The following is an 8175-nucleotide window of genomic DNA, read 5'->3' on the forward strand; positions in this document are numbered from 1 at the left end:
CGTCGGTGCTATTGTCAGGGTAGAGAGTCGCTCGGACATAATTTTGACCCCATAACCCATACTTTCCATCCGGTTTCCAACAAATTCAAACATCGGTTCTGCTTCCGGTCGGAATACCACTTTTCTTTTACGGCACTCTATGGAAGCACCATACTTGCTCAGGAAATCCATGCCCAATATAATGTCATAATCCTGCATGTCGAGCACTATCAGATCACAATAGAGCTCTCCGTCTGCGATTCTGATAGGTGCGGCTCGTAGCACATGAGTAGATGGCATCACTTCTCCCGAGGGCAGGGTCGTTACGAACTTGCAATCTAAAGCTTGTGGTGGCATGTCTATCTTCCTTGTGAAAGGTGTAGAGACGAACGAGTGCGTTGCCCCAGTATCAAATAATACAGTAGCATGCTGACTGAAAATAAATATCTGACCTGTGACAACTGTAGAAGCATTCGCCACGTCCTCCTTGGTGAGGGAGAAAATTCGAGCATTTGTCGTAACTGGCGGGGCTTCCAATCTCCCTTGGCTTATTTGAGTACCTTCTATCGCAGCTTGCATCTGGTGTAGCTATGAGGGAACACCCCTGTTCTGGACATACTGCTGAGGAGGTGTCTAAATCTGGGTAGGGCAGTCTTTGGCTCTATGCCCTTCCAGTCCATAATTGTAGCACCTATTTGTGCCCATACGGCATACTCCAGGATGCTTCTTTCCACATATGGTACACTGAGGGTACATAGGTTGCTTGTTCGCTGGACCACCCTTAATGTCGTTCCATTGCTTCCTCTTGCCACTATGGTTTCCTTTCCAGCTGGCTTTGGTGCTTTGAGATTTCTGTCCTCCCGACTAGGCTTGACTCTTACCCTTGTTCAGCGCCTTCAAGTAGTGTTCGGTGATCAGGGCACTGCTGATTAGCTCTTCTGCGGTCTGCAGTCTATTAACTCCGCCGGCCACATTCAGAGCTATCTCAGGTCTGAGCATCTTCAGCATGAGTCTGACCCTTTCTCTTTCTGTACTGACCAGCTCTGGGCATAGGCACGCTAGTCGGTTGAATCTCTTCACAGCTTCATTAACTGATAGGTCACCTTGCCGGAACTCGGTGAACTCGTCGTAGTGCTTGTTTGTCACACGCATGTGGAAGAATTCTTCGAAAAATTCAGTTTCGAAGTCCGTCCATCTCATTTGATTCACTTGTCTCTTTGCTTTAACTCTGTCCCACCACATTCTGGCATCTCCCGTAAGGCAGAACGATACACACTTGACTTTCTCATATTCAGGGCAGTCCAATAGCTCTACTATACTCTCTACAGTCTTGAACCAGGCTTGAGCGTCCCATGGTTCACAAGTACCAGAGAAGGCTTCCGGCTTCAACCTCTGCCACTGAATCAGGTACGCCTCCTGTCGAACCACTAGGGCAGGGCCCACGGGTGGTATTGGTGCCGGTGGTACTGGTACAGCAGTAGGTACGACTGGCATCGTATTCTGATTCACTGGAGGGGTAGCAGGGTTCCCCTGCTGATTCATCAGAGCATTAATCACCTGCTGCTGTTCTGTAACCAGACGCTGGAGCTCGGTAACTACATGCATCAGATCAGGTGGGGGTACTGTCTAATCAGCTCTAGTATTGCGTCTTCTAGCCATTCTTATCTTCATCAACGACAACAAGGCTAGCATAAGATTACCATTCTAACTTATATTTATGCATACTTAGACTAAAGCATTCCTTATCATAATTAAAAGAATAGCATAGGCATGCATACTTTGATTAAAGCATTCCTTATCATACATAAAAGAAATAGAGTAGGCATAAAAATTCTTACTTGGAGCGGCAGGATGGAGGCTTGATGTGTGTGTAGTGGAAAGGCAGACCTGCTCTGATACCAAACTGTAACGCCCGCCCTTCCACTGCTTACGAAGGACGGGGTTATTTGAAACATACATACATGCATATATGGCAGCGAAAGTAAATAAGTAAAAACTAATAATCATGTTATCATAGAAGTATGTCCGTTATCATAAAGCATATATCAAAAACATGTCATGTGAACAATGTAATCATGTATCATATTAACATGTGAACATGCTAGCATTCATAACTTGATTAAACATCTACTACTTGCTACGTGATACATGATATTTTACTTAACTGGAGCATAAAACATACTTACATGGAATATGAAAACAAAAGTTCATAATGAGTATAAACCATCAAGTATCATCCATCAAAAGCATTATGTAGCAAAATAGGATCACATGCAAAGCTTTAAAACATATAAGCATAAAGCAGATCTGTTCCACCATGCCACTGCCACACACATATTTTCCCTTCCTGCTGCTCCCTTTTAGTTTAACTATTCTTTTCCCTTTTCTGCAGTACAAGGGAAATTAAACTATAAGCACATAGGCTTAGTAAGATCCTTTCCTACTTACAAAAACATAAATCATGCATCTAAACATAAAGTAGTGACATGTTCATTTAACCAACTTCTAGATATAAAATTTGCATGCTAGCATAAAGTAGTGGCATACTCATTTAAGCAAATCATAACATAGCATGTGAGAGCATAAACATAAAGTAGTAGCATGATCATCTAGGCATCATAGACATATTTTCAAAAAAGCAACTTACTAAAGCATAAAGAAAACTATTTAGCATGAAATAAGTATATGCAAGATGTCCTTTTGAAAACATGTATCATGAAATGAGTATATGCAAGATGTCCTTTTGAAACATATATCATATAAGTACTTAAACATAATCTCAACATGAGGGCCCAGCTTTGTACCACATACATGAATTTACGCGCATCCTAAATAGATCCGAGGTAGCTAATCTCAAACCTATTAGGAACTAGGCCCGTTTCCTTGACCATCGACCTAGGGGCACTTAGGAGCCCATCCCTTACTAGGCCCGTTTCTTTGACCATCGACCTAGGGGCAACTTAGGAGCTCATCCCCGGTACAAGCCATACAAAAATAAAATAGCATATTATGTTTTTTATCATATCATGACATATCATGTTTCTTGTCATATCATGGCATATCATGTTCTTGTCATGTCATGGCATATCATGTTCTTATCATATCATGAAGTGTGCTCTTAATCCCAACTTAAGGGAAGCATCTCTTAGGCTTTTCATCATACATAAGCCTTGCATAAACATAACATGATGACATAAAGTGCACATAACATATAGCATATCATAGAAAAACATAACATGATGGCATAAGTGCACATAACATATAGCATATCATAGAGAAAGCATAACATGATGGCATAAGTGCACACAACATATAACATGGTGACATAAAATCCGTATCACATCATAAAGAGTCATTATCATGCATGGTTGAGGTTTTGAACTTCCTACAAACCCTAAATCATAACTTGGCCGAAACATATAAGCATGAATCCAAGATTTTCAAGCAACATAAAAACATGGGATCAATAGCCTAAGTTCTCATAATACTTAACATAACATGTGAGACCTTTAAAAACCCTAGGTAGCTCCTCAACCTCATTTTTCTTGTCTTGGCCGAAACTTGTGAGCATGAATCTTAGGTTTTCAAGCAACATAAAAACATGGGATCAATAGCCTAAGTTCTCATAATACTTAACATAACATGTGAGACCTTTAAAAACCTTAGGTAGCTCCTCAACCTCATTTTTCTTGTCTTGGCCGAAACTTGTGAGCATGAAGGGTTTTCAAGCTACATAAAAATATGGGATCAATAGCTTAAGTTCTCATAATACTTAACATAACATGTGAGACCTTTAAAAACCCTAGGTAGCTTCTTAACCTAAAGCCCTTGTCTTGGCAGAAACATGTAAGCATGATTCTAGTTTTCTTTTAACAACTTAAAGCATGAAACTTTTACACCATACATAGTATAGCAAGTGAGACTCTTAGTAGACATAAATGATGTTCTAACCCTAATGTTCAAATCTTGGCCGAAACCTCTGGAAGCATGATTCTAAATTTTAATGCACCATAAGGCATGGAACTTAAACTAACAATATATAGAAGATCATACATCATGAGGAAGCATAAGCAAACATAATTTAGGTCTAAAAACTTTGTCTAAACCTTTTCATTTCTTTTGGCCGAAACCTAAAGGTAAGACTCTAGGTTTTTAATGCAACATAAGGCATGAAACTTAAACTAACATTATATAGAAAGTCATACATCATGAGGAAGCATAAGCAAGCATAGTATAGGTGTAACCACTTCCTCTAAGGCCTTTATTTCTTCCTGGCCGAAACCCTAAAAGCATAGTTCCAAGTTTTTCTTTTTTTTTTTTTAACAACATGAAGCTTGAAAGCTCTTAGTAACCATAGATAACCTCTTAACTTTATCTTGGCCGAAACTTTACAAGGTAAGACCCTAGGTTTTTCAAGCAAACTTTAAGCATAAAGCATACGAAAGCTACTTGTACTGCAGGTGAGGGAATACTTACATCCTTTCGCTAAGGAAAAATACCCTTGCTTGAGAATTTATCCTAGGAAGAAGACCCCTTGGCTTGGTTTCAGCAATGAAGAAGATGGGCTTGGGATTTCGGTGGGAGAAGGAAGGAGGAAGAAAGAAGAAAAAAATGAAGTTTTCCTTTCCTTTCTCTTATTTATCCTAAATGAAGGAAGAAGGCAAAACCATCTTCTCATTGGGAAAGAAGAAGGAAACTCAAACTTTTCCTTCTAAGTGAAGGGGGCCTTCACTTTCACCACCCTTAACTACAATCTCCCTTCTCTTCCTAACAGCACACCCCTGCTGGGGCTACTGGTTATCAAGAGGTTCAAGGTTCAAGCCTTGGTCATGACTCTTTTTTGGTTTTTTTTTAAAAAGTCTACATAAATCCCATTTTAATCATGCAATAATTTATATAAAATTGCTAGGGATCCTATGGGTGTTACAGCCTGCTCAGTGTCTGATCGCTTGATCCACTTAGACTTTTCATGCAAATCCAATAATAGTAATACAGAATACTATGGTAAACCTAAACTTAGATTTACCGAGATCCGCTAGTCCGGTCGATCACGCGGATCGGAAACCATCCAATCAACCTTGCTTGGAGTTCACTCTTCCAAGATTTCTCACCACCTAAGGTTATCTCCACCTAGGATTTTCACCATCTGACTTCACTCATCAGAACCTAAGGTTACTACCCTCTAGGGTTTTCTCCACCTGGCTTCACTCACTATGACTCAGTATTCGACTACCCAGGGATCAGCTCCTCCATACCTATCGAATTCACCTAGCTTTCACGATCTACCGAGATTTATCTTACCTTGATATTTGGCTACCCAGGGATTAGGTCCTCCAGACCTATCAAATCCACCTGGCTTCCATGATCTACCGAGATTTTCCTTGCCTAGCCTGCAACTAGGACTTCCCTTACCTAACCGCAGTTATGACTAGTCACTTGGTTGACTTCCCACCCTTGCCTAGCCACGACTAGGACTTCTCATGATGAAGCTCCATTAAACTTACTTAAATATATTTGTTGGACATTAAAACCTTGGAGGTCGATTGCAACAACAATCTCTAGATGACAGAGGATGAATGCAAGACACAACCATCTTATAAAGTGTGTTGTCATATGAACTTAGTAGTGCGGATGACATCTTTTTCAAATACAACTCCTCAAAGAAGAAAGCATACATAATATCAAGAGTCAGATGAGAAAAACGGGTGGATAGTATGTCAGGAAGAGAAGCACTAAAAAGATACGGTTGACAGAAAGTCAAATTCGTAAAAATTTAAGAAACATATCAAGGTCAAATAACATATCCCGGGTTGCTGCTTTAGTCTTATAGTGATGGAAATCAATTTCACATAAGTTGTGATAAAATTCAGAACATAGAATTGGATTATATGCATGTCAATAGAAGACAATACTATCAAGTTGAAAATATTGGCTAATGTCTAGAACCTCTGGCCAATATGTTTGATAGAATAGAAGGTCAATACAATGAGTCCCTATTACTTTAAACTTTTTATTTGGAAATGATTGACATAGATCTTCAGTTGAAAATGTTGGATAATATCTATAACCTCTGGACAATATGTTTGATAGGATAGAAGGTTAAGACAATGAGTCCCTATCACTTTAAACTTTTTATTTAGAAATGATTGATGTAGAGCTTCAGTTGAAGATCTAGGGTCTTGGCTAGGATTTAAGGAGCTAGCCTCCCTTTATGAAGTGTATGACTCTTTTCACTATTATTAAAAAAAATGAATAAATAAATCATAATTATAAAATAAAGAAAGTTTGGATAGGTACTACTGAGGCATGATTGTCTTTCGAGGAGAAATGCAGACTGAAGGTTGCGAAAGGCGGAGGGAAAGAGAGGAAGAGGAAGAAGGGTTTTGGATGAGAAGTAATATGCCTGAGTCCCATTTATATAGACCTCGATCCGTCAACCGATAAAGGCTTCAGTCAACCGATCTCTTAAAAATGCTGAGTTATTGACCAATCAGAAGAAGGTAGTCGATTTTTGGAAGACTGAATTGGGTTTTTGATCAATCGATAAATTGATCATAGGTAGATATTTACGCATTCGATGAGGTTGAATTAAAGTTATCGGTCGATTGAACAGGGTGTTCGGTCGACCGAATAATTGAAGATAGGTTAAAATGTCAGGGATGAACTTATATTTTCAATCGACCGAACTAGGTTTTCGATCGACCGAATAATTGATTAGTTTTCAATGTAAACACCCGGTTTGGTCGACCAAACTAGGCATTCGGTCGACGGAACCTTTTTTAAAAATATTATTAATAATAATTTAATTTTGTTTATGGATAATGTACTTAAGAAATTAATTAATTATGTACATTAGTAAGTTCAAGTTTAATTGATTAATTATTTAATTTAGATTTAGTTTAAATTTATTATATTTTAAATTTAAACTTTTAGTTATGTTTAAATATTCATTTAATTTTAATGAAGTTATAATTAAATTTAGATTTAAATATATTAAATTTTAAGTTGAGTTTTAATTAATTTTTAAGTTAAGTTTTAATTTTAAGTTAATTTTTAAGTTAAGTTTAAATTAATTTTAATTTTTGATTAAGTTTTAATTAATAATTAAGTTAGATTTCGTTTTAATTTTAATTTAAGTTAAGTTTAAATTAATTTTATTTTAATTTTTAAGTTAAATTTTAATTATCTTAGAAATAATGTTGATTAAATTTAGAATTAATGTTTTAATTAGGTTTAGTTAAAATTGATTCAATTAAGTTTAATTAAAAACTTATCAAAAGGTTATTTAACCCATGTTAGATTCGAACTTAGCTTTAAGTTAATCAAGTAAGGTTCCTAAGGATAAGTTTTCAGTTAGTGGCGAGGCATATGATCTTCTTGTGTATCAATTGTGGACCACTTTCTGAATACTTTCTAAAATAGTCTTGTCAAAAAAACTTAATATTAAGTTTTAGTCTAACTAGCCCATGTTTGACTGGGGTAGCTTCGGCTAGATCCATTAAGTCTAGTGCACCAGGTAGAATACACAAGATTCAGCCTAGACATGCCTTCGACAAAGCTTCCTTGACGTACTATCATCCCAATCCATTTCAATGCTATGTTATTAGGGTTTAGTAAACCTTTTTAACTAATCATTCTAAACTAAGCAAAAAAAGTCAACCTAATCCTAAGCAAGCATAGTTGATTGATCAAGTTGGTTGAACAGTTTTTCTATTTGCTCCCCTTGAGTCATAGCTTAGATATGATATATCTAAGTAGTGAATTTGACTTTTTGGATCAAATATTGGTTTGGTTTGATTGGTTTAGTTAAGTATTTTTTAGGAATCCATACTTGGACTTGATTTCTAATGTTTTGACTAATTAAAGATAGATATGATTTGTTGGTTATGTTTGGGTTATAGCTAAGTCTCGATTTGTTATACATGACTCTTTGTAACCTAAGTACCATATTTATACACTTGGATCCCAGTTCAAACTTTTCCAACATTTTCTTATCTCACTCAACTTGACCTTTCAGGTTAGAATTTTCTTCCTCAAGTTTTGCATCTTGAGTTAAAGTTCCGACTTAAACTTGGTTAGTTGAGTTACTCAAGTTAACTTGCTCCTTAAGGTGGCTAATTTCTTTAAGTAGTAAGTCATTTTATTTTTTAGATTTTATCAATTTTTTGAACAAACATTTAACTATTTTAAGTAAGT

The sequence above is a fragment of the Zingiber officinale genome, chromosome 7B (assembly GCF_018446385.1).
Source record: "Zingiber officinale cultivar Zhangliang chromosome 7B, Zo_v1.1, whole genome shotgun sequence".
Taxonomy (NCBI): Eukaryota; Viridiplantae; Streptophyta; class Magnoliopsida; order Zingiberales; family Zingiberaceae; genus Zingiber; species Zingiber officinale.